The sequence below is a fragment of the Somniosus microcephalus genome, chromosome 12 (assembly GCF_052327205.1).
Source record: "Somniosus microcephalus isolate GS21.2 chromosome 12, FLI_Smic_1.0, whole genome shotgun sequence".
Taxonomy (NCBI): Eukaryota; Metazoa; Chordata; class Chondrichthyes; order Squaliformes; family Somniosidae; genus Somniosus; species Somniosus microcephalus.
The window spans coordinates 206,055,590-206,074,166 of NC_140998.1; positions in this window are offsets into that span (position 1 = coordinate 206,055,590).

An 18,577-nucleotide genomic window follows, 5' to 3' on the forward strand; every position below is an offset into this window, starting at 1 on the left:
AGGTGAAGAGGGGTGGGAGGCGGCTGGTGTTTATGGGGTTAGATGATGAGGGGTGGGAGGAAGCTGGTGTTGATGGGGTGAGATGAAGAGTGGTGGGAGGAGGCTGGTATTGATGGGGTGAGATGAAAAGGGGTGGGAGGAGGCTGGTGTTGATGGGGTGAGATGAAGAGGGGTAGGAGGAGGCTGGTGTTGATGGGGTGAGATGAAGAGGGGTGGGAGGAAGCTTGTGTTGACAGAGTGAGATGAAGAGGGGTGGGAGGAGGCTTGTGTTGATGGGGTGATATGATGAGGGGTGGGAGGAGGCTGGTGTTGATGGGTGAGATGACGGGGGGTGGGAGGAGGCTGGTGTTGATGGGGTGAGATGAAAAGGGGTGGGAGGAGGCTGGTGTTGATGGGTTGAGATGAAGAGGGGTGGGAGGAGGCTGGTGTTGATGGGGTGAGATGAAGAGGGGTGGGAGGAGGATGGTGTTGACAGGGTGAGATGAAGAGGGGTGGGAGGAGGCTGTTGTTGATGGGGTGATATGATGAGGTGTGGGAGGAGGCTGGTGTTGATGGGGTGAGATGAAGAGGGTTGGGAGGAGGCTGGTGTTGATAGGGTGAAATGAAGAGGGGTGGTAGGGGGCTGGTGTGGATGGGATGAGATGAAGAGAGTTGGGAGGAGGCTGGTGTTGATGGGGTGAGATGAAGAGAGGTGGGAGGAGGCTGGTGTTGATGGGGTGAGATGATGAGGGGTGGGAGGAGGCTGGTGTTGATGGGGTGAGGTGATGAGGGGTGGGAGGAGGCTTGTGTTGATGGGGTGATGAAGAGGGGTGGGAGGAGGCTGGTGTTGATGGGGTGAGGTGATGAGGGGTGGTAGGGGGCTGGTGTTGATTGGGTGTGATGAAGACGGGTTGGAGGAGGCTGGTGTTGATGGGGTGAGGTGAGGAGTTGTGGCAGGAGGCTGGTGTTGATGGGGTGAGATGAAGAGGGGTGGGAGCAGGCTGGTGTTGATGGGGTGAGATGAAGAGGGGTGGGAGGAGGCTGGTGTTGACGGGGTGAGGTGAGGAGGGGTGGGAGCAGGCTGGTGTTGATGGGGTGAGTTGAAGAGGGGTGGGAGGAGGCTGGTGTTGATGGGGTGAGATGAAGATTGGTGGGAGGAGGCTGGTATTGATGGGGTGAGATGAAAAGGGGTGGGAGGAGGCTGGTGTTGATGGGGTGAGATGAAGAGGGGTGGGAGGAGGCTGGTGTTGATGGGGTGAGATGAAGAGGGGTAGGAGGAGGCTGCTGTTAATGGTGTGAGATAAAGAGGGGTGGGAGGAGCATGGTGTTGATGCGGTGAGATGAAGAGAGGTGGGAGGAGGCTGCTGTTGATGGGCTAAGATGAAGAGGGGTGGGAGGAGGCTGGTGTTGATGTGGTGAGGTGACGAGGGGTGGGAGGAGGCTGGTGTTGATGGGGTGAGGTGATGAGGGGTGGGAGGAGGCTGGTGTTGATGGGATGAGATGAAGAGGGGTGGGAGGAGGCTGGTGTTGATGGGGTGAGATGAAGAGGGGTGGGAGGAGGCTGGTGTTGACGGGGTGAGATGAAGAGGGCTGGGAGGAGGCTGGTGTTGATGGGGTGAGATGAAGAATGGTGGGAGGAGGCTGGTGTTGATGGGGTGATATGATGAGGGGTGTGAGGAGGCTGGTGTTGATGTGGTGAGATGAAGAGCGGTGGGAGGAGGCTGGTGTTGACAGGGTGAGGTGAAGAGGGTGGGAGGAGGCTAGTGTTGATGGGGTGATATGATGAGGGGTGGGAGGAGGCTGGTGTTGATGGTGCGAGATGAAGTGTGGTGGGAGGAGGCTGGTGTTGATGGGGTGAGATGAAGAGGGGTGGGAGGAGGCTGGTGTTGATGGGGTGAGATGAAGGGGGGTGGGAGGAGTCTGGTGTTGATGGGGTGAGATGAAGTGGGGTGGCAGGCGGCTGGTGTTGATGGGGTGAGATGAAGAGGGATGGGAGGAGGCTGGTGTTGATGGGGTGAGATAAAGAGAGGTGGGAAGGGCTGGTGTTGATGGGGTGAGATGAAGAGGGATGAGAGGGTGCTGGTGTTGATGGGGTGAGGTGGAGAGGGGTGTGAGGAAGCTGGTGTTGATGGGGTGAGTTGAAAAGGGGTGGGAGGAGGCTGGTGTTGATGGAGTGAGATAAAGCTGGGTAGGAGCAGGCTGGTGTTGATGGGGTGAGGTGAAGTAGGGTGGGAGGAGGCTGGTGTTGATGGGGTGAGATGAAGATTGGTGGGAGGAGGCTGGTATTGATGGGGTGAGATGAAGAGGGGTGGGAGGAGGCTGGTGTTGATGGTGTGAGGTGAGGAGTTGTGGCAGGAGGCTGGCGTTGATGGGGTGAGATGAAGAGAGGTGGGAGCAGGCTGGTGTTGATGGGGTGAGATGAAGAGGGGTGGGAGGAGTCTGGTGTTGACGGGGTGAGGTGAGGAGGGGTGGGAGCAGGCTGGTGTTGATGGGGTGAGTTGAAGAGGGGTGGGAGGAGGCTGGTGTTGATGGGGTGAGATGAAGATTGGTGGGAGGAGGCTGGTATTGATGGGGTGAGATGAAAAGTGGTGGGAGGAGGCTGGTGTTGATGGGGTGAGATGAAGAGGGGTAGGAGGAGGCTGGTGTTAATGGTGTGAGATAAAGAGGGGTGGGAGGAGCATGGTGTTGATGGGGTGAGATGAAGGGGGGTGGCAGGCGGCTGGTGTTGATGGGGTGAGATGAAGAGGGATGGGACGAGGCTGGTGTTGATGGGGTGAGATGAAGAGAGGTGGGAAGGGCTGGTGTTGATGGGGTGAGATGAAGAGAGATGAGAGGGTGCTGGTGTTGATGGGGTGAGGTGAAGAGGGGTGTGAGGAAGCTGGTGTTGATGGGGTGAGTTGAAAAGGGGTGGGAGGAGGCTGGTGTTGATGGAGTGAGATAAAGATGGGTAGGAGCAGGCTGGTGTTGATGGGGTGAGGTGAAGTAGGGTGGGAGGAGGCTGGTGTTGATGGGGTGAGATGAAGATGGGTAGGAGCAGGCTGGTGTTGATGGGGTGAGGTGAAGTAGGGTGGGAGGAGGCTGGTTTTGATGGGGTGAAATGAAGAGGTGTGGGAGGAGGCTGGTGTTGATGGGGTGAGATGAAGTTTGGTGGGAGGAGGCTGGTGTTGATGGGGTGAGATGAAGATTGGTGGGAGGAGGCTGGTATTGATGGGGTGAGATGAAAAGGGGTGGGAGGAGGCTGGTGTTAATGGTGTGAGATGAAGATGGCTGGGAGGAGCATGGTGTTGATGTGGTGAGATGAAGAGAGGTGGGAGGAGGCTGGTGTTGATGGGCTAAGATGAAGAGGGGTGGGAGGAGGCTGGTGTTGATGGGGTGAGTTGAAGAGGGGTGGGAGGAGGCTGGTGTTGATGGGGTGAGATGAAAAGGAGTGGGAGGAGGCTGGTGTTGACAGGGTGAGATGAAAAGGGGTGGGAGGAGGCTAGTGTTGACAGGGTGAGATGAAGAGGGGTGGGAGGAGGCTTGTGTTGATGGGGTGATATGATGAGGGGTGGGAGGAGGCTGGTGTTGATGGGTGAGATGACGGGGTGTGGGAGGAGGCTGGTGTTGATGGGGTGAGATGAAGAGGGGTGGGAGGAGGCTGGTGTTGATGGGGTGAGATGAAGAGGGGTAGGAGGAGGCTGGTGTTGACAGGGTGAGATGAAGAGGGGTGGGAGGAGGCTGGTGTTGATGGGGTGATATGATGAGGTGTGGGAGGAGGCTGGTGTTGATGGGGCGACATGAAGTGGGGTGGGAGGAGGCTGGTGTTGATGGGGTGAGATGAAGAGGGTTGGGAGGAGGCTGGTGTTGATGGGGTGAGATGAAGAGAGTGGGAGGAGGCTGGTGTTGATGGGGTGAGATGATGAGGGGTGGGAGGAGGCTGGTGTTGATGGGGTGTGATGAAGAGGGGTGGGAGGAGGCTGTTGTTGATGGGGTGAGGTGAGGAGTTGTGGCAGGAGGCTGGTGTTGATGGGGTGAGATGAAGAGGGGTGGGAGCAGGCTGGTGTTGATGGGGTGAGATGAAGAGGGGTGGGAGGAGGCTGGTGTTGACGGGGTGAGGTGAGGAGGGGTGGGAGCAGGCTGGTGTTGATGGGGTGAGTTGAAGAGGGGTGGGAGGAGGCTGGTGCTGATGGGGTGAGATGAAGGGGGGTGGGAGGAGTCTGGTGTTGATGGGGTGAGATGAAGGGGTTTGGCAGGAGGCTGGTGTTGATGGGGTGAGATGAAGAGGGGTGGGAGGAGGCTGGTGTTGATGGGGTGAGATGAACAGGGGTGGGAAGGGCTGGTGTTGATGGGGTGAGATGAAGAGGGATGAGAGGGTGCTGGTGTTGATGGGGTGATGTGAAGAGGGGTGTGAGGAAGCTGGTGTTGATGGGGTGAGTTGAAAAGTGGTGGGAGGAGGCTGGTGTTGATGGAGTGAGATAAAGCTGGGTAGGAGCAGGCTGGTGTTGATGGGGTGAGGTGAAGTAGGGTGGGAGGAGGCTGGTGTTGATGGGGTGAGATGAAGATGGGTAGGAGCAGGCTGGTGTTGATGGGGTGAGGTGAAGTAGGGTGGGAGGAGGCTGGTGTTGATGGGGTGAGATGAAGATTGGTGGGAGGAGGCTGGTGTTGATGGGGTGAGATGAAAAGGGGTGGGAGGAGGCTGGTGTTAATGGTGTAAGATGAAGATGGCTGGGAGGAGCATGGTGTTGATGCGGTGAGATGAAGAGAGGTGGGAGGAGGCTGGTGTTGATGGGCTAAGATGAAGAGGGGTGGGAGGAGGCTGGTGTTGATGGGGTGAGTTGAAGAGGGGTGGGAGGAGGCTGATGTTGATGGGGTGAGATGAACAGGAGTGGGAGGTGGCTGGTGTTGACAGGGTGAGATGAAAAGTGGTGGGAGGAGGCTAGTGTTGACAGGGTGAGATGAAGAGGGGTGGGAGGAGGCTTGTGTTGATGGGGTGATATGATGAGGGGTGGGAGGAGGCTGGTGTTGATGGGTGAGATGACGGGGGGTGGGAGGAGGCTGGTGTTGATGGGGTGAGATGAAGAGGGGTGGGAGGAGGCTGGTGTTGATGGGGTGAGATGAAGAGGGGTGGGAGGAGGCTGGTGTTGATGGGGTGAGATGAAGAGGGGTGGGAGGAGGCTGGTGTTGACAGGGTGAGATGAAGAGGGGTGGGAGGAGGCTGGTGTTGATGGGGCGACATGAAGTGGGGTGGGATGATGCTGGTGTTGATGGGGTGAGATGAAGAGGGTTGGGAGGAGGCTGGTGTGGATGGGATGAGATGAAGAGAGTTGGGAGGAGGCTGGTGTTGATGGGGTGAGATGAAGAGAGGTGGGAGGAGGCTGGTGTTGATGGGGTGAGATGATGAGGGGTGGGAGGAGGCTGGTTTTGATGGGGTGTGATGAAGAGGGGTGGGCGGAGGCTGGTGTTGATGGGGTGAGATGAAGAGGGGTGGGAGGAGGCTGGTGTTGATGGTGTGAGGTGAGGAGTTGTGGCAGGAGGCTGGCGTTGATGGGGTGAGATGAAGAGAGGTGGGAGCAGGCTGGTGTTGATGGGGTGAGATGAAGAGGGGTGGGAGGAGTCTGGTGTTGACGGGGTGAGGTGAGGAGGGGTGGGAGCAGGCTGGTGTTGATGGGGTGAGTTGAAGAGGGGTGGGAGGAGGCTGGTGTTGATGGGGTGAGATGAAGATTGGTGGGAGGAGGCTGGTATTGATGGGGTGAGATGAAAAGTGGTGGGAGGAGGCTGGTGTTGATGGGGTGAGATGAAGAGGGGTAGGAGGAGGCTGGTGTTAATGGTGTGAGATAAAGAGGGGTGGGAGGAGCATGGTGTTGATGGGGTGAGATGAAGGGGGGTGGCAGGCGGCTGGTGTTGATGGGCTGAGATGAAGAGGGATGGGAGGAGGCTGGTGTTGATGGGGTGAGATGAAGAGAGGTGGGAAGGGCTGGTGTTGATGGGGTGAGATGAAGAGGGATGAGAGGGTGCTGGTGTTGATGGGGTGAGGTGAAGAGGGGTGTGAGGAAGCTGGTGTTGATGGGGTGAGTTGAAAAGGGGTGGGAGGAGGCTGGTGTTGATGGAGTGAGATAAAGATGGGTAGGAGCAGGCTGGTGTTGATGGGGTGAGGTGAAGTAGGGTGGGAGGAGGCTGGTGTTGATGGGGTGAGATGAAGATGGGTAGGAGCAGGCTGGTGTTGATGGGGTGAGGTGAAGTAGGGTGGGAGGAGGCTGGTGTTGATGGGGTGAAATGAAGAGGTGTGGGAGGAGGCTGGTGTTGATGGGGTGAGATGAAGTTTGGTGGGAGGAGGCTGGTGTTGATGGGGTGAGATGAAGATTGGTGGGAGGAGGCTGGTATTGATGGGGTGAGATGAAAAGGTGTGGGAGGAGGCTGGTGTTAATGGTGTGAGATGAAGATGGCTGGGAGGAGCATGGTGTTGATGCGGTGAGATGAAGAGAGGTGGGAGGAGGCTGGTGTTGATGGGCTAAGATGAAGAGGGGTGGGAGGAGGCTGGTGTTGATGGGGTGAGTTGAAGAGGGGTGGGAGGAGGCTGGTGTTGATGGGGTGAGATGAACAGGAGTGGGAGGAGGCTGGTGTTGACAGGGTGAGATGAAAAGGGGTGGGAGGAGGCTAGGTTTGACAGGGTGAGATGAAGAGGGGTGGGAGGAGGCTTGTGTTGATGGGGTGATATGATGAGGGGTGGGAGGAGGCTGGTGTTGATGGGTGAGATGACGGGGGGTGGGAGGAGGCTGGTGTTGATGGGGTGAGATGAAGAGGGGTGGGAGGAGGCTGGTGTTGATGGGGTGAGATGAAGAGGGGTGGGAGGAGGCTGGTGTTGACAGGGTGAGATGAAGAGGGGTGGGAGGAGGCTGGTGTTGATGGGGTGATATGATGAGGTGTGGGAGGAGGCTGGTGTTGATGGGGCGACATGAAGTGGGGTGGGAGGAGGCTGGTGTTGATGGGGTGAGATGAAGAGGGTTGGGAGGAGGCTGGTGTGGATGGGATGAGATGAAGAGAGTTGGGAGGAGGCTGGTGTTGATGGGGTGAGATGAAGAGAGTGGGAGGAGGCTGGTGTTGATGGGGTGAGATGATGAGGGGTGGGAGGAGGCTGGTGTTGATGGGGTGTGATGAAGAGGGGTGGGAGGAGGCTGGTGTTGATGGGGTGAGGTGAGGAGTTGTGGCAGGAGGCTGGTGTTGATGGGGTGAGATGAAGAGGGGTGGGAGCAGGCTGGTGTTGATGGGGTGAGATGAAGAGGGGTGGGAGGAGGCTGGTGTTGACGGGGTGAGGTGAGGAGGGGTGGGAGCAGGCTGGTGTTGATGGGGTGAGTTGAAGAGGGGTGGGTGGAGGCTGGTGTTGATGGGGTGAGATGAAGGGGGGTGGGAGGAGTCTGGTGTTGATGGGGTGAGATGAAGGGGTTTGGCAGGAGGCTGGTGTTGATGGGGTGAGATGAAGAGGGGTGGGAGGAGGCTGGTGTTGATGGGGTGAGATGAACAGGGGTGGGAAGGGCTGGTGTTGATGGGGTGAGATGAAGAGGGATGAGAGGGTGCTGGTGTTGATGGGGTGAGGTGAAGAGGGGTGTGAGGAAGCTGGTGTTGATGGGGTGAGTTGAAAAGGGGTGGGAGGAGGCTGGTGTTGATGGAGTGAGATAAAGCTGGGTAGGAGCAGGCTGGTGTTGATGGGGTGAGGTGAAGTAGGGTGGGAGGAGGCTGGTGTTGATGGGGTGAGATGAAGATGGGTAGGAGCAGGCTGGTGTTGATGAGGTGAGGTGAAGTAGGGTGGGAGGAGGCTGGTGTTGATGGGGTGAGATGAAGATTGGTGGGAGGAGGCTGGTGTTGATGGGGTGAGATGATAAGGGGTGGGAGGAGGCTGGTGTTAATGGTGTGAGATGAAGATGGCTGGGAGGAGCATGGTGTTGATGCGGTGAGATGAAGAGAGGTGGGAGGAGGCTGGTGTTGATGGGCTAAGCTGAAGAGGGGTGGGAGGAGGCTGGTGTTGATGGTGTGAGTTGAACAGGGGTGGGAGGAGGCTGGTGTTGATGGGGTGAGATGAACAGGAGTGGGAGGAGGCTGGTGTTGACAGGGTGAGATGAAAAGGGGTGGGAGGAGGCTAGTGTTGACAGGGTGAGATGAAGAGGGGTGGGAGGAGGCTTGTGTTGATGGGGTGATATGATGAGGGGTGGGAGGAGGCTGGTGTTGATGGGTGAGATGACGGGGGGTGGGAGGAGGCTGGTGTTGATGGGGTGAGATGAAGAGGGGTGGGAGGAGGCTGGTGTTGATGGGGCGACATGAAGTGGGGTGGGAGGAGGCTGGTGTTGATGGGGTGAGATGAAGAGGGTTGAGAGGAGGCTGGTGTGGATGGGATGAGATGAAGAGAGTTGGGAGGAGGCTGGTGTTGATGGGGTGAGATGAAGAGAGGTGGGAGGAGGCTGGTGTTGATGGGGTGAGATGATGAGGGGTGGGAGGAGGCTGGTTTTGATGGGGTGTGATGAAGAGGGGTGGGAGGAGGCTGGTGTTGATGGGGTGAGATGAAGAGGGGTGGGAGGAGGCTGGTGTTGATGGTGTGAGGTGAGGAGTTGTGGCAGGAGGCTGGTGTTGATGGGGTGAGATGAAGAGAGGTGGGAGCAGGCTGGTGTTGATGGGGTGAGATGAAGAGGGGTGGGAGGAGTCTGGTGTTGACGGGGTGAGGTGAGGAGGGGTGGGAGCTGGCTGGTGTTGATGGGGTGAGATGAAGATTGGTGGGAGGAGGCTGGTATTGATGGGGTGAGATGAAAAGGGGTGGGAGGAGGCTGGTGTTGATGGGGTGAGATGAAGAGGGGTAGGAGGAGGCTGGTGTTAATGGTGTGAGATAAAGAAGGGTGGGAGGAGCATGGTGTTGATGCGGTGAGATGAAGAGAGGTGGGAGGAGGCTGCTGTTGATGGGCTAAGATGAAGAGGGGTGGGAGGAGGCTGGTGTTGATGTGGTGAGGTGACGAGGGGTGGGAGGAGGCTGGTGTTGATGGGGTGAGGTGATGAGTGGTGGGAGGAGGCTGGTGTTGATGGGATGAGATGAAGAGTGGTGGGAGGAGGCTGGTGTTGATGGGGTGAGATGAAGAGGGGTGGGAGGAGGCTGGTGTTGATGGGGTGAGTTGAAGAGGGGTGGGAGGAAGCTGGTGTTGATGCGATGAGATGAAGAGGGCTGGGAGGAGGCTGGTGTTGATGGGGTGAGATGAAGAATGGTGGGAGGAGGCTGGTGTTGATGGGTGATATGATGAGGGGTGTGAGGAGGCTGGTGTTGATGTGGTGAGATGAAGAGTGTTGGGAGGAGGCTGGTGTTGACAGGGTGAGGTGAAGAGGGTGGGAGGAGGCTAGTGTTGATGGGCTGATATGATGAGGGGTGGGAGGAGGCTGGTGTTGATGGTGCGAGATGAAGTGTGGTGGGAGGAGGCTGGTGTTGATGGGGTGAGATGAAGAGGGGTGGGAGGAGGCTGGTGTTGATGGGGTGAGATGAAGGGGGGCGGGAGGAGTCTGGTGTTGATGGGGTGAGATGAAGGGGGTGGCAGGAGGCTGGTGTTGATGGGGTGAGATGAAGAGGGGTGGGAGGAGGCTGGTGTTGATGGGGTGAGATGAAGAGGGGTGGGAAGGGCTGGTGTTGATGGGGTGAGATGAAGAGGGATGAGAGGGTGCTGGTGTTGATGGGGTGAGGTGAAGAGGGGTGTGAGGAAGCTGGTTTTGATGGGGTGAGTTGAAAAGGGGTGGGATGAGGCTGGTGTTGATGGAGTGAGTTAAAGATGGGTAGGAGCAGGCTGGTGTTGATGGGGTGAGGTGAAGTAGGGTGGGAGGAGGCTGGTGTTGATGGGGTGAGATGAAGATGGGTAGGAGCAGGCTGGTGTTGATGGGGTGAGGTGAAGTAGGGTGGGAGGAGGCTGGTGTTGATGGGGTGAAAGGAAGAGGTGTGGGAGGAGGCTGGTGTTGATGGGGTGAGATGAAGATTGGTGGGAGGAGGCTGGTGTTGATGGGGTGAGATGAAGAGAGGTGGGAGGAGGCTGGTGTTGATGGGGTGATATGATGAGTGGTGGGAGGAGGCTGGTGTTGATGGGGCGAGATGAAGTGGGGTGGGAGGAGGCTGGTGTTGATGGGGTGAGATGAAAGGGGGTGGGAGGAGTCTGGTGTTGATGGGGTGAGATGAAGGGGGTGGGAGGAGGCTGGTGTTGATGGGGTGAGGTGACGAGGGGTGGGAGGAGGCTGGTGTGGAAGGGGTGAGATGAAGATGGTTGGGAGGAGGCTGGTGTTGATGGGGTGAGATGAAGAGGGGTGGGAGGAGGCTGGTGTTGATGGGGTGAGATGATGAGGGGTGGGAGGAGGCTGGTGTTATGGGGTGTGATGAAGAGGGGTGGGAGGAGGCTGGTGTTGATGGGGTGAGATGAGGAGGGGTGGGAGCAGGCTGGTGTTGATGGGGTGAGATGAAGAGAGGTGGGAGGAGGCTGGTGTTGACGGGGTGAGATGAAGAGGGGTGGGAGGACGCTGGTGTTGATGGGGTGAGGTAAAGAGGGGAGTGAGGAAGCTGGTGTTGATGGGGTGAGTTGAAGAGGGGTGGGAGGAGGCTGGTGTTGATGGAGTGAGATGAAGAGGGGTAGGAGCAGGCTGATGTTGATGTGGTGAGTTGAAGAGGGGTGGGAGGAGGCTGGTGTTGATGGGGTGAGATGAAGAGGGGTGGGAGGAGGCTGGTGTTGATGGGGTGAGATGAAGAGTGGTGGGAGGAGGCTGGTATTGATGGGGTGAGATGAAAAGGGGTGGGAGGAGGCTGGTGTTGATGCAGTGAGATGAAGAGAGGTGGGAGGAGGCTGCTGTTGATGGGCTAAGTTGAAGAGGGGTGGGAGGAGGCTGGTGTTGATGTGGTGAGGTGACGAAGGGTGGGAGGAGGCTGGTGTTGATGGGGTGAGGTGATGAGGGGTGGGAGGAGGCTGGTGTTGATGGGATGAGATGAAGAGCGGTGAGAGGAGGCTGGTGTTGATGGGGTGAGTTGAAGAGGGGTGGGAGGAGGATGGTGTTGACGGGGTGAGATGAAGAGCGGTGAGAGGAGGCTGGTGTTGATGGGGTGAGATGAAGAGGGGTGGGAGGAGGGTGGTGTTGACGGGGTGAGATGAAGAGGGGTGGGAGGAGGCTGGTGTTGATGGGATGAGATGAAGAGGGCTGGGAGGAGGCTGGTGTTGATGGGGTGAGATGAAGAGTGGTGGGAGGAGGCTGGTGTCGATGGGGTGATATGATGAGGAGTGTGAGGATGCTGGTGTTGATCGGGTGAGATGAAGAGGGGTGGGAGGAGGCTGGTGTTGACAAGGTGAGATGAAGAGGGGTGGGAGGAGGCTGGTGTTGATGGGGTGATATGAAGTGGGGTGGGAGGAGGCTGGTGTTGATGGGGTGAGCTGAAGAGTTGTGGGAGGAGGCTGGTGTTGATGGGGTGAGATGAAGGGGGGTGGGAGGAGTCTGGTGTTGATGGGGTGAGATGAAGGGGGGTGGCAGGAGGCTGGTGTTGATGGGGTGAGATGAAGTGGGGTGGGAGCAGGCTGGTGTTGATGGGGTGAGATGAAGAGGGGTGGGAGGACGCTGGTGTTGATGGGATGAGGTGAAGAGGGGTGTGAGGAAGCTGGTGTTAATGGGGCGAGTTGAAGAGGGGTGGGAGGAGGCTGGTGTTGATGGGTTGAAATGAAGAGGGGTAGGAGCAGGCTGGTGTTGATGGAGTGAGATGAAGAGGGTTGGGAGGAGGCTGGTGTTGATGGGGTGAGATGAAGAGGGGTGGGAGGAGGCTGGTGTTGATGGGCTAAGATGAAGAGGGGTGGGAGGAGGCTGGTGTTGATGGGCTAAGATGAAGAGGGGTAGGAGCAGGCTGGTGTTGATGGAGTGAGATGAAGAGGGGTGGGAGGAGGCTGGTGTTGACAGGGTGAGATGAAGAGGGGTGGGAGGAGGCTAGTGTTGATGGGGTGATATGATGAGGGGTGGGAGGAGGCTGGTGTTGATGGGGTGAGATGAAGGGGGGTGGGAGGAGGCTGGTGTTGATGGGGTGAGATGAAGAGGGGTGGGAGGAGGCTGGTGTTGATGGGGTGAGATGAAGAGGGGTGGGAGGAGGCTGGTGTTGATGGGGTGAGATAAAGGGGGGTGGGAGGAGTCTGGTGTTGATGGGGTGAGATGAAGGGGGGTGGGAGGAGGCTGGTGTTGATGGGTTGAGATGACGAGGGGTGGGAGGAGGCTGTTGTGGAAGAATGAGATGAAGAGGGTTGGGAGGAGGCTGGTGTTGATGGGGTGAGATGAAGAGGGGTGGGAGGAGGCTGGTTTTGATGGGGTGAGATGAAGAGGGGTGGGAGGAGGCTGGTGTTGATGGGGTGAGATGAAAAGGGTTGGGAGGAGGCTGGTGTTGACAGGGTGAGATGAAAAGGGGTGGGCGGATGCTGGTGTTGATGGGGTGATATGATGAGGGGTGGGAGGAGGCTGGTGTTGATGGGGTGAGATGAAAAGGGGTGGGCGGATGCTGGTGTTGATGGGGTGATATGATGAGGGGTGTGATGAGCCTGGTGTTGATGGGGTGAGATGAAGAGGGGTGGGAGGAGGCTAGTGTTGATGGGGTGAGATGAAGTGGTGTGGGAGGAGTCTGGTGTTGATGGGGTGAGATGAAGGGGGTGGGAGGAGGCTGGTGTTGATGGGGTGAGGTGACGAGTGGTGGGAGGAGGCTGGTGTGGTTTGGGTGAGATGAAGAGGGGTGGGAGGAGGCTAGTGTTGATGGGGTGAGATGAAGTGGTGTGGGAGGAGTCTGGTGTTGATGGGGTGAGATGAAGGGGGTGGGAGGAGGCTGGTGTTGATGGGGTGAGGTGACGAGGGGTGGGAGGAGGCTGGTGTGGTTTGGGTGAGATGAAGAGGGTAGGGAGGAGGCTGGTGTTGATGGGGTGTGATGAAGAGGGGTGGGAGGAGGCTGGTGTTGACGGGGTGAGGTGAGGCGGTGTGGCAGGAGGCTGGTGTTGATGGGCTGAGATGAAGAGGGGTGGGAGCAGGCTGGTGTTGATGGGGTGAGATGAAAAGGGGTGGGAGGAGGCTGTTGTTGACGGGGTGAGATGAAGAGGGGTGGGAGGAGGCTGGTGTTGATGGGGTGAAGTGAAGAGGGGTGTGAGGAAGCTGGTGTTGATGGGGTGAGATGAAGAGGGGTAGGAGCAGGCTGGTTTTGATGGGGTGAGTTGAAGAGGGGTGGGAGGAGGCTGGTGTTAATGGGGTGAGCTGAAGAGGGGTGGGAGGAGGCTGGTGTTGATGGGCTGAGATGAAGAGGGGTGGGAGGAGGCTGGTATTGATGGGCTGAGATGAAAAGGGGTGGGAGGAGGCTGGTGTTGATGGGGTGAGATGAAGAGGGGTAGGAGGAGGCAGGTATTAATGTTGTGAGATGAAGAGGGGTGGGAGGAGCATGGTGTTGATGCGGTGAGATGAAGAGAGGTGGGAGGAAGCTGCTGTTGATGGGTTAAGATGAAGAGGGGTGGGAGGAGGCTAGTGTTGATGGGGTGAGTTGAAGAGGGGTGGGAGGAGGCTGGTGTTGATGGGGTGAGATGAAGAGTGGTGGGAGGAGGCTGGTATTGATGGGGTGAGATGAAGAGGTGTGGGAGGAGGCTGGTGTTGAAGGGGTGAGATGAAGAGGGGTAGGAGGACGCTGGTGTTAATGGTGTGAGATGAAGAGGGGTGGGAGGAGCATGGTGTTGATGCGGTGAGATGAAGAGAGGTGGGAGGAGGCTGCTTTTGATGGGCTAAGATGAAGAGGGGTGGGAGGAGGCTGGTGTTGATGTTCTAAGGTGACGAGGGGTGGGAGGAGGCTGGTGTTGATGGGGTGAGGTGATGAGGGGTGGGAGGAGGCTGGTGCTGATGGGATGAGATGAAGAGGGGTGAGAGGAGGCTGGTGTTGATGGGTTGAGATGAAGAATGATGGGAGGAGGCTGGTGTTCATGGGGTGATCTGATGAGGGGTGTGAGGATGCTTGTGTTGATGGGGTGAGATGAAGAGGGGTGGAAGGAGGCTGGTGTTGACAGGGTGAGATGAAGAGGGGTGGGAGGAGGCTGGTGTTGATGGGGTGATATGATGAGGGGTGAGAGGAGGCTGGTGTTGATGGGGCGAGATGAAGTGGGGTGGGATGAGGCTGGTGTTGATGGGGTGAGATGAAGTGTTGTGGGAGGAGGCTGGTGTTGATTGGGTGAGATGAATGGGGGTGGGAGGAGTCTGGTGTTGATGGGGTGAGATGAAGTCGGGTGGCAGCAGGCTGGTGTTGATGGGGTGAGATGAAGAGGGGTGGGAGCAGCCTGGTGTTGATGGGGTGAGATGAAGAGGGGTGGGAAGAGGCTGGTGTTAACGGGGTGTGATGAAGAGGGGTGGGAGGACGCTGGTGTTGATGGGGTGAGGTGAAGAGGGGTGTGAGGAAGCTGGTGTTGATGGGGCGAGTTGCAGACGGGTGGGAGGAGGCTGGTGTTGATGGGGTGAGATGAAAAGGGTTAGGAGCAGGCTGGTGATGATGGGGTGAGGTGAAGTTGGGTGGGAGGAGGCTGGTGTTGATGGGCTCAGATGAAGAGGGGTGGGAGGAGGCTGGTGTTGATGGGGTGAGTTGAAGAGGGGTGGGAGGAGGCTGGTGTTGATGGGGTGACATGAAGAGGGGTGGGAGGAGGCTAGTGTTGATGGGGTGATATGATGAGGGGTGGGAGGGGGCTGGTGTTGATGGGGTGAGATGAAGAAGGGTGGGAGGAGGCTGGTGTTGATGGGGTGAGATGAAGGGGGGTGGGAGGAGTCTGGTGTTGATGGGGTGAGATGAAGGCGGGTGGGAGGAAGCTGGTGTTGATGGAGTGAGGTGACGAGGGGTGGGAGGAGGCTGGTGTGGATGGAGTGAGATGAAGAGGGTTGGGAGGAGGCTGGTGTTGATGGGGTGAGATGAAGAGGGGTGGGAGGAGGCTGGTGTTGACAGGGTGAGATGAAAAGAAGTGGGAGGAGGCTGGTGTTGATGGTGCGAGATGAAGTGTGGTGGGAGGAGGCTGGTGTTGATGGGGTGAGATGAAGAGGGGTGGGAGGAGGCTGGTGTTGATGGGGTGAGATGAAGTGGGGTGGGAGGAATCTGGTGTTGATGGGCTGAGATGAAGGGGGTGGGAGGAGGCTGGTGTTGATGGGGTGAGATGATGAGGGGTGGGAGGAGGCTGGTGTTGATGGGGTGTGATGAAGAGGGGTGGGAGAAGGCTGATGTTGATGGGGTGAGATGAAGAGGGGTGGGAGGAGGCTGGTGTTGATGGGGTGAGATGAAGAGGGGTGGGAGGAGGCTGGTGTTGACGGGGTGAGGTGAGGAGGTGTGGCAGGAGGCTGGTGTTGATGGGGTGAGATGAAGAGGGGTGGGAGCAGGCTGGTGTTGATGGGGTGAGATGAAGAGGGGTGGGAGAAGGATGTTGTTGACGGGGTGAGATGAAGACGGGTGGGAGGACGCTGGTGTTGATGGGGAGAAGTGAAGAGGGGTGTGAGGAAGCTAGTGTTGATGGGGTGAGTTGAAGTAGGGTGGGAGGAGGCTGGTGTTGATGGGGTGAGATGAAGAGGGGTGGGAGCAGGCTGGTGTTGATGGGGTGAGTTGAAGAGGGGTGGGAGGAGGCTGCTGTTGATGGGGTGAGCTGAAGAGGGGTGGGAGGAGGCTGGTGTTGATGGGGTGAGATGAAGAGTGGTGGGAGGAGGCTGGTATTGTTGGGGTGAGATGAAAAGGGGTGGGAGGAGGCTGGTGTTGATGGGGTGAGATGAAGAGGGGTAGGAGGAGGCTGGTGTTAATGGTGTGAGATGAAGAGGGGTGGGAGGAGCATGGTGTTGATGCGGTGAGATGAAGAGAGGTGGGAGGAAGCTGCTGTTGATGGGCTAAGATGAAGAGGGGTGGGAGGAGGCTGGTGTTGATGGGGTGAGTTGAAGAGGGTTGGGAGGAGGCTGGTTTTGATGGGGTGTGATGAAGAGGGGTGGGAGGAGGCTGGTGTTGACAGGGTGAGGTGATGAGGGGTGGGAGGAGGCTAGTGTTGATGGGGTGATATGATGAGGGGTGGGAGGAGGCTGGTTTTGATGGGGGGAGATGAAGGGGGGTGGGAGGAGCCTGGTGTTGATGGGGTGAAATGAAGAGGGGTGGGAGGAGGCTGGTGTTGATGGGGCGAGATGAAGGGTGGTGGGAGGAGTCTGGTGTTGATGAGGTGAGATGAAGGGTGGTGGGAGGAGGCTGGTGTTGATGGGGTGAGGTGACGAGGGGTGGGAGGAGGCTGGTGTGGATGGAGTGAGATGAAGAGGGTTGGGAGGAGGCTGGTGTTGATGGGGTGAGATGAAGAGGGGTGGGAGGAGGCTGGTGTTGATGGGGTGAAATGATGAGGGGTGGGAGGCGGCTGGTTTTGATTGGGTTTGATGAAGAGGGGTGGGAGGAGGCTGGTGTTGTTGGGGTGTGATGAAGAGGGGTGGGAGGAGGCTGGTGTTGATGGGGTGAGATGAAGAGGGGTGGGAGGAGGCTGGTTTTGATGGGGTGAGACGAAGAGGGGTGGGAGGAGTCTGGTGTTGATGGGGTGAGATGAAGAGGAGTGGGAGGTGGCTGGTGTTGATGGGGTGAGATGAAGAGGGGTGGGAGGAGGCTGGAGTTGATGGGGTGAGATGAAGAGGGGTGGGGGGAGGCTGGTGTTGATGGGGTGAGATGAAGAGGGGTGGGAGGACGCTGGTGTTGATGGGGTGAGATGAAGAGGGGTGGGAGGAGGCTGGTGTTGATGGGGTGAGGAGACGAGGGGTGGGAGGAGGCTGATGTGGATGGGGTGAGATGAAGAGGGTTGGGAGGAGGCTGGTGTTGATGGGGTGAGATGAAGAGCGGTGGGAGGAGGCTGGTGTTGATGGGGTGAGAAGATGTGGTGTGGGAGGAGGCTTGTGTTGATGGGGTGAGATGAAGAGGGGTGGGAGGAGGCTGGTGTTGATGGGGTGAGATGAAGAGAGGTGGGAGGAGGCTGGTGTTGATGGGGTGAGGTGAGGAGGTGTGGCAGGAGGCTGGTGTTGATGGGGTGAGATGAAGAGGGGTGGGAGGAGGCTGGTGCTGATGGGGTGAAATGAAGAGGAGTGAGAGGAGGCTGGTGTTGATGGGGTGAGATGAAGAGGGTTGGGAGGAGGCTGTTGTTGATGGGGTGAAATGAAGAGGGGTGGGAGGAGGCTGGTGTTGACAGGGTGAGATGAAGAGAGGTGGGAGGAGGCTGGTGTTGATGGGGTGAGATGAAGTGGGGTGGGAGGAGGCTGGTGTTGATGGGGTGAGATGAAGAGGGGTGGGAGGAGGCTGGTGTTGATGGGGTGAGATGAAGAGGGGTGGGAGGAGGCTGGTGTTGATGGGGTGAGATGAAGAGGTGTGGGAGGAGGTTGGTGTTGATGGGGTGAGATGAAGAGGGGTGGGAGGAGGCTGGTGTTGAAGGGATGCGATGAAGAGGGGTGGGAGGAGGCTGGTGTTGATGGGGTGAGATGAAGAGGGGTGGGAGGAGGCTGGTGTTGACAGGGTGAGATGAAGGGGGTGGGAGGAGGCTCGTGTTGATGGGGTGAGACGAAGGCGGGTGGGAGGAGGCTGGTGTTGATGGGGTGAGATGTAGAGGGGTGCGAGGAGGCTGGTGTTGATGGGGTGAGATGAAGAGGGGTGGGAGGAGGCTGGTGTGGACCAGCACAGACCAGTTGGGCTGAATGGCCTGTTACTATGCTGTAAAAATGACGACATGAGAAAAACCTTTTTACGCAGCGAGTGGTCAGGATCGGGAATGCGCTGCCTGAGAGGCAGACTCGATCGTGGCTTTCTAAAGGGAATTGGATAAGTACCTGAAGGAAAAAAATTTGCAGGGCTACGGGGAAAGGGTGGGGGGAGTGGGACTAGCTGAAGTGTTCTTGTAGAGAGCCGGCACTGGCTCGATAGGCTGAATGAACATAAGAACATAAGAAATAGGAGCAGGAGTCGGCCATTCGTCTCTTTGAGCCCGCTCCACCATTCAATGGGATCATGGCTGATCTTCTGCCTCAACTCCAGTCACTGGCCCTATCGCCATATCCCTTGATGCCCTTACTAGTCAGAAATCTATCGACTTCTGTTTTGAATATACCCAATGACTGAGCCTCCACAGCCCTCTGGGGTAGAGAATTCCAAAGATTCACCACCCGCTGTATGAAGAAATTTCCTCTCATCTCAGTCCTAAATGGCCTACCCTTTATCCTGAGGCTGTGGCCCCTGATTCCAGACTTCCCAGCCAAGGGAAACATTCTCTCAGCATCCACTCTGTCAAGCCCTGCAATAATTGTGTATGCTTCAATGAGATCCCCTCTCATTCTTCTGAATTCAAGAGAATACAGGCCTAGTTTACTCAATCTCTGCTCACACGACAGTCCCGCCGTCCCAGGAATCAATCTCGTGAGCCTTCGTTGCACTTCCTCGGTGGCAAGTATATCCTTCCTTAGGTAAGGAGACCAAAATTGGACACAGTACTCCAGGTGTGGTCTCACCAAGACCCTGCATAATTGGAGTAAGACTTCTTTACTCCTGTACTAAAATGGCCTCCTTCTGTGCTGTAACCATACTGTGATTCGATGAGATCGTTAGCGA